This window comes from Monodon monoceros, unplaced genomic scaffold (assembly GCF_005190385.1).
Source record: "Monodon monoceros isolate NGI ecotype Baffin Bay Population unplaced genomic scaffold, NGI_Narwhal_1 Super_Scaffold_11, whole genome shotgun sequence".
Taxonomy (NCBI): Eukaryota; Metazoa; Chordata; class Mammalia; order Artiodactyla; family Monodontidae; genus Monodon; species Monodon monoceros.
Window position 1 is genome coordinate 118,682,846 of NW_021703767.1, and position 8,493 is coordinate 118,691,338.

Here is an 8,493-nt window from a genome sequence, read left to right on the forward strand (position 1 = left end):
CTAGTGTGTAGGCAGTGCAGTCATGAGTGTTTTAGTTAATGTATGGTTTGTTTTGCAAAGACTTTTGCACATTTAAAAGAAATGTTCATGAATTTCCAAATGCTATGTTTGCTGTAGCAAGACATTTAGAGTAATCATTACCTCCAGCTGTGATTTCTATCTTCCCCACCACTGCTCCCTGTGTGTGCTTCTTTTATATTTGACAGACTTTCTGCATTTTTAGCCACCCTGACAATAATTGTGTAGTTGGTGAGCAGCAACCATTAAGTTTAGGTACATTTGGTTCCTACTTAGTCCCAGTTATATGATCACGAAGTACTTCAAGAAGTAAAACAAAATCAAGCATTGTGACAATATAAAGCCGAGAATTTAAATGAAACAAGGAAAAGAAGTGATTCTGAGTGAAGTACAAGATAAAACACATCTTTTATGGGGTTCTTTTTTAATGTAATAAGTTACCTTAGAACAAATTATTTGAAAATAACTTATGAAATTACCATCAGAACACGTATCTATAAGCTATAGCAAAGATTTCATGAGATTTTAAAATCTTCTGAATCTTTTCCTTTCTTAAATATTTCCTTTCTTAAACCTTTTTTCAGGCGGCGGGGAAGATGGCAGACATTCAGGTGGAGAGTGCCTACCAAAAGCAATCGACCATCTTTCAAAATAAGAAGAGGGTTCTGCTTGGAGAAACTGGCAAGGAGAAGCTCCCGCATAACAATGGGAACATTGGTCTGGGCTTCAAGACACCGAAGGAGGCCATCGAGGGCACCTACAATGACAAGAAATGCCCTTTTACTGATAATGTTGTCATCCAAGGGTGGATCCTGTCTGGCGTGATGACCAAGGTAAAGATGCAGAGAACCCTTGTCATCCTCTAAGACTACCTCCACTGCATCCGAAAGTACAACCGCTTCGAGAAGCGCCACAGAAACGTATCCATGCATCTTTCCCCCTGCTTCAGGGACGTCCAGATCGGTGACACTGTCACAGTGGGCGAGTGCCCTCCCCTAAGCAAGACGGTGTGCTTCAATGTGCTCCAGGTGACCAAAGCTGCTGGCACCAAGAAGGAGTTCCAGGAGTTCTGAGACTGGACCCCTGCCCACTGCCCCAAAAAAGTAAAGTTTTTTTTCCCAGTCAAACAAAACAAAACAAAACAAAAACATGTTAGCAATATTGTCTCAAAATAGAGTTACTATCCAGTAACTCCACAAATGGGTTTTCTTTTTTTTTCTCTGTAGGATCTCAGAGTGCATATTATCTCATTTTAAGACTCCATTCAATGTGTTCTTTATAACAGGTTGTTTAAGAATAAAACACAATTAATGTAGAATTGCATCTAAATTATATTCTACTTGAAATGAGCAAATAAAGTCAGAAGATTGACATATTAAAACTGTATAGCAATGTTTTCAGCAGGCATATTGTATGTGTGTGTGTGTACACATTTATGTGTGTGTATATACATATATACACATATATACATATATATTTAATTTTTTTAGCTGACATTTTTGGGATCTTTAGGTAATCGAGCTAGACATAGCTGATTCTAGTAAGAGTTATTTCCTTACTTTTCACTGCATTTTTTTGGTAGAAATATTTTAATGGAAAGTCAATAAGAAAAACAACAGGTAGTATCTTTTAATTCATCAAATTCCAAATGAACTTAAGAGTTGTGAGAATGCATATGATGTAAACACACAAAGATTTTTCTTCCAAAAACATTAGACCTACTTTTCAAGTGTCAAATGAGATGGCAGCTCTAGGTTATTTCTCAACTCCCTAAGTTAGGAATTTGGAATTTGTGAATTAAAAAATACTTCCTTTTGTTTTTCTTATTAAAAGTTTCCATTAAGTTACTTCTACAAAAATGCAGTGAAAAGTAAGGAAATAATTATTACTAGGATCAGCTCCCAAAACTGTAAGCTCAAAAGAAGTCTGGCTCCATTATATAGCCCTAGGTTACATATAATTCAGATGTCAATCAGATAGAGTCAAAAAACACATATACATATTTTATTATTAGATATTAATTACAAAAACACAGCTTTGGAAAAAGGAGGATGGAAAATAAAAAAAGATTACCTTCATATCTCAGCAGTTAAAAATCGTGGAGAAATTTCATGGGAACAAATGTGCTCTTGAATTGTATATTTCTATTAACAGGAGAATATATATTTTTTGAAGTTTGGGATTAGGAGATAGTCCAGAGCACAAAATGGAGAGAAGCTGCTTCCTTTGCCATATTAGGATTGTATAGGAAGCACCTGAACTTGGCAATGACTCTTTGCAATCAAGTGACATAAGAAAATACATTATCAGGTCAAGATTTTGCAACATTTTTGAGAAATCTGAGCCCGTTGTACCAAAATTCTCATTATTTACCAGGCACCTTTCCAACCATAATACAGCAGGATTTTCTTCTGAGCTCCTTCTCAATGGCTACAGAGAATTGGCTGAATAGAAAATGATGGGAGAAGTCAAAATGAGATCAGAACTGAGCAATAGTTATTGAACCATTTTTTAATGGGAGCCAACATGATCCATGAAAATTTTATCCTTAACCCATAATGATGATGTCTTTATATCAACCATCTCTATCATCCTTTATTATATTTATATGTACTTGTAACTTTCTAGAATTTAATTATGGTTGACCTGTGCTCCCTTTTAGACATGAGGAGTTCCATTTTCTTGTTGGTCCCATTACCTTTTTATTGTGATCTCATTTTTATGAGTAAATCCCTCACAGGCAACAGTCACAATTCAAAGCACTGTACATTAAACTCTTATCTCCTATAGTTATAATGCTGTGAGTAGGTAATTCACTCTTGGAAACCTGCCTTACACCAAAAAATACTAAAACTGATTAGAGAGAGAAAACAAACATGAATAGAGAGAAAATAGTTAGAAATATGTTTTATAAACATGTTTTAAATATATAAAATCAACCAAAGTACAATGAAATCTAGCCTCAAAATGCTTTCTTTGTTTTTTCTTTTTAAATATCTCTACAGTAAATATCACTTATTTTCTTACTCCAACGTACATTCAAAATTTAGAACCATCCATCTTTAAATTTCTGTTGCTGATTTCTATTACTTATATACATAAAAACCACAGAAAATCTCTGAATGTTAATACTGCAGAATTCGTTTCTCTAAGGCCCTTTGTATTGGTAAGAGGGAGTGGGTCAGCAGAATTCACTGAGAGGCGGGTTGTGAACATTACTTGGGAGACAGTTATAATAAACAGCCCTCAAAATGAACATCCACAAGTCAAACAGCCTCAACTCTGTACATGCAGTTTTAAAATATACTTCACGGTCCACCGGGTTCTATTTCAGAACTGCTCAGATGATATTTATGGATAGGACTTCAAAACTTCAAAAATGTTAAATTTCTCCAAAATGTATGTATGGAGTCCAAGGAGGGCTCCACTCAATACGAGTTAGGAGATAGGAGTCCCTACGTTTCTCACTGTGGTCCCTGGGATTGCTTCACCCAGCTATTCCAGGAGCACATCCTTGAAGGAGAGCCATCACCAACTGGGCTGAAGGACATCCTGATCTCTTCAGGTTCACTAGCAGGCAGGAAAAAGGAAGCAAGAGGCAAGATTAGGGCCACATACCCTGCTCTAGCCTGTTGATATTCTCTTGAGCCTTTGATGTGCACAGATGAGACCTGTATCCCTCATCCCTTATTTTACTGATAAGCACATTCCGATTCATTCTGGGGCAGGGAATTCCCATTTGAAACCAAGCATTCAATCATAGTCTAGAATTAAAATGACATCCAACCCCTCCTTGGAAAAATAAGTGTTCAAGTCAGGGAGAGACACGTACTCAATAACAAACTTGGTTCCACTCAAATTTCTCTCTAATCTCTCAGAAAAGTAGCAGTGCCATTTTCTGAGGGTTGCAATGATTTTGTCACTTATGCATTTTAATTTTTCCATAACATTTTATTAGAGAAGTTTTAAATTTGTTCTTTTCCCAACAGAAAACAAGCAGCTATATTGTCTAAATATAAACTTACATAAAATGTCTTTATTTAAAGCTTAGTATTTAATAATCCAAATGGAGGGAAGGGGCACTAAAAACATATACCTGCGGAATATATATTTTGTTTCCTTCAATTTCAGAAAGGAAACTCTTACTTTCAAAGAAGTACCACAGACCATGAGCAGTATCTTGTAGGTCAAATCTCTTAACAAGGCTTTTAGAGAAATAATGGATCAAAATGCTGTGTCTTATCAATAAAACATACTTCATGGTAAACTCAGAAAGAAAGCATTGAGTGGAACAGATGTATGCTCTTTAAGGACCATTTATAATACCAATCCTATTAAAAATAATAATGTAACTTCTCTCTCTTTATAATATTTTGATCCTTCCTTTTGCGACACATAATACTTTACATGAAAATCCATTTCCAGGACAATCCTATTGGGCTGCTGTACTACAGTAAACTCTAATCTCTGGAAGAGAGGGAAACTGCGATAAAGGATAACAATGTCTACCTTTTAAATATGGGTTGCTGTTTTCTTTTGCATTTAGTAAAGGAAAAGAAGGAATAAAGGGGGCACCATTCAAAAGATTTATTGCCATGCTAAAGAAAAGACTAAAAATAAGAGTAATCCTTCTAAGTAGGAGATCAAACCTACCAAGCCCAGCATAGGGAAAGCTGATGTCATTGTATTCAACTGAATAAATGAATTCTGAACATGAATATGGATTATAATGAAAGATGACATTATAGTCTTAAGAAAAAACTTTTCAATCTAAGGCAGACAGTTCGTAAAAATCAGCGTGTATGTGTATATTCACGCAGTGTAATATTATTCAAAAAATTTACATGTAATTTTATAGCTTCCTCCTACACACATTCATAGGGCACAGATGAATAAGGACTCATGTTGATAGAAGAACAACTGTTACAAACAATGGTAAGTACGGTTTTCTACTTCCCCACCATCTCTCGAATCCCAACTCTTCTAAAAGGGAAAAACAGAGACAAAACCATTTCTAGAAAACAGGGCCTGGGGGAAATCTTACTCTACATGCTTCCCTCTTTGTCTCAATCATTCATTCAGCAAATACGTATTGATTGTACACTATGCACCAGCTAGGGTTAGGGATATAATAATGAGAAAAATAGAGTTTCTTCCTTCAAGGAAATTATTATCTAGGGGGAAGAGAAATCTATAGACTATTACAATACAGCACACAAAATTCTCCCCTCTGAATACTGTATTTTGTGATAACAGGTCAAAATCCTGAGAGTGACTGGAATTAGAAAAGACAAAACAGGTCTGCATTCAGAAGGGGAGATGGAGTTGGCATAGATGCTGTAAATTCATGTATCTTTTTACATCAGGAGATGAAAAAATATATTTCATGAGCGCCTGACTCTCTGGGCCCTCTCCCCACTCCTGCATTCTTCATATCTGTCCCCCATATTCCTCCAAACATAGGCTCCAAGACAGGTGCCCTCATTTTTTGTGTCCTACAGATAGTTTTCCAAAAACAAGCAGATAAAAACATTCTGAGAAAAATTCAATTGAGTACAGCATGCCTGCAAGACCGTGTCTCCTGGAGACTCCCAGTCTCCAAAAACCAGTATCATCGTCTATTAAAACAGAAGTTCATCTGAGACATTAGGATAGATATCAGATACCCAGGCAAGATACAAGACAAAGAAATTTTCAAAGGAAACTGTCAAGTAAAATATAAGGTTAAAGATGTACTTTATTTACATCCAAATTAAGAATATAAAAGAGTCAAGTGAGAATTTGGGGAGAAGAATTCGTATGGCAAGAGGAATTCTATAGGAACCATTTACCCCAAAGGGAGGGAGGGAAAACTTTTTCCTCTTCAACTCAGGTCAGAAGAAAGGAGGGTTCAAAGGGACCACTCCCTACCGGAGTAAGTAGGGAGGACCCAGTAAACTAGGGTCTGCCTTCCATTTATAAAGGAGGCTTAGTAAGCTGGAGGGATGGGCCAGAGAGCTGCTTTGATGATGCAGAGAATGAGGGTTGCTTCTGTACTGGGACTGGTCTGCCCGCCCAGAAGTTGTATGGGCAAAGAGTGCCCAAGTGTTTCCTGTTGACCAGATGTGAGCTCTCAAAATAGAGAACCAACCAAAATTGCTGAAGAGGACTGACCTGAGAGAAAACCATCGTAGAAAGCCCCTTGAAGTCCAACAGAGAGAACCTGGGGGGGAGAGACCTCTGAAACACCAGAATTTAGGGGCCCACAGAAAACAAGAGAAAAAGCAGCACTTACATCGGGCAAGTACCACCATATGCACCCAGTGGGGACCTCTGGGAGCCCATAAAAGCACCCTTCTGAGAGTCCATGTTAAATAAATGCCAAGCCCACAGAGGCAATCATGAAAACCCTTCCTACCCCCTTCCTCGTCTTTTTTTCCTCAGCCTTCAGAGTCAGAAACCAAACGGAGCAACAGAGGGAAAAGAGGAAAAATAAAAAGCCTGGAACAGAGATGCTAGGGAAAAATGTCCAAAACTTGGGAAAGAGGCGAAAAGACAGACAGACTGCATATCCTTTCAGTGTCCCGTTGAAGGGCGGCTAACAGGTTTACCCAGGGGAAATCATTATTTCACTTACTATCTCTACTGATTAGGGCCCAGACTCTAGAATTTGACAGTGACTTATAGATTTCTGTCCAGGGGAAAACAGAACCCAAAAGGTACAGTTTTAGGACAAATTTAGGAAACTTAATTCAGCTTTATTTTCCTGAGCGACTATATTGATTCTGCAAATGCTCTGAAACCTGCTTTATCAGCCTACTGATTTCCTCATTCATGAGTTACATACATTTTTGATATGTGCTCATTTTATGAGTGCAAGAGAGTCATGTTTTAAACTTTTTAAAAAATGCTTTTCTAGAGAGGCAACCTTTCTCTGTCTCTCATCGTCAACCTCCAGCCTGCAGCATAACCCCAGCCAAGGAAGGGGGGAAGATTTAACTAAAATTCAGCTCCAAATTTCTCATTATTACACGGGACTGTCCCTTTTAATTTCTGAGCAGAGGCCATATTGGCAATACAAAGTGACTTTAAAAGTTTCAGTAACCTGAGAGTGATCATAAATGTCTTATATCTGACAAAGTTACCTTTCCAGGGATAGAGGAATACTTTCTGTAATATATTTTTAAGTAAGGGGATAATTGGAAGTAAAAATGATGCTGTCTTTGATAAAAATCCTGTGAGTTCTGTTTGTTCTGCTTATAATTACTTGTAGTCTTCTTAAATTGATAGTTTCACTAAGAGAAAAGAAACCAGAATATGTATTTCTTTGTTCTTCTCTCTAACCAGGATGTCTCATTTTTAGTTAAAAAAAAAGAAAAGAAGTTTTATATATAATTGATGTATGGTTCTTTTACATACAGATAGCATATTTAAATTTACAAGCACTATATATGCTATAAAATATATTGAATCAGGTATTCATAGGATTATAAAAAGCAAGCTCCAAAACGTAATAATTTTCATCAGGCGATTTCATTTGAATTCCACTTTATCCAAATGATACCGATAATGTATTTTTCTTGAGCAGTTATAAAGCAGATGGGATCTTATTATAGATTTTTGCATAGCAACAGTACGATTAACTATAACCAAAGTTGAGATGACCTATAAAACCTGGCACAGCTTGTGTTATACAAGATGTTAACATTTCAACATCCCAAACACAGAAATTCAAATGAAATAGAATGCAGAACTACAAAGAAATAAAAGAAACTTGTTAAAACACACTTTCATTAAATATAACCTTTGAGCATCATATGAAAAACTAAGATACTTAATTCAATAAAAATAGTAATGCATTATATCTTCATGTTATGCATAGTTTATAGTTCACACAGGAGTGAATATAATCCTTGGAATCAAGTCTGAAATCTGGGGTCTACATGGATTCAAAATCTATATAGAGTCAAGTTCTAAATCCACTTTTTAACTGGCTGTGGAATGTGGGGGGAGGAATCACTTAGGTTATATTAGCCCCCATTTCATCATAATGTCTACTGCAAAGTATGTTAAGTACTAAATATAACAAAGCAACATATATGAAGTACTCTGTAGACTTCTAAATCCTATGTTCATATTTATTATTAAAGTTTCTGTTTGTAGATATTTTCTCTTCTTTGGGGAATAGTATCATTATAATACAGAGCATTTTCCTGAAGACTAATAGATTAATGGGAGAAGATATAACGTACCATCTCTGAAGGCTCTAATAAGATTAACTGAGACTTTGAACTTGAGAAATGAAGAAGGAAGTCAAGTGGAGACCTCTCTGCTGCTGCTTCCCTTGTACACAGCTTCTACTTATTTCTGGCCAGTGGAGTGGGAACGCAAGGAACACAGATCACTCTCTCAATGGGTGCAGGGAAAAGCCAAGTGCAGCAGCTGTTACCAACCATGGGCATTGGCTCCCTGATAGCCAAGCTCCCAGCAAGACTC

General features: G+C 36.6%; 1 pseudogene; it reads left to right on the forward strand.

The window, feature by feature from the left end:
* Positions 1–614: 614 nt before the first annotated feature.
* Positions 615–1,281, forward strand: LOC114890157 (annotated as a pseudogene).
* Positions 1,282–8,493: the final 7,212 nt, after the last annotated feature.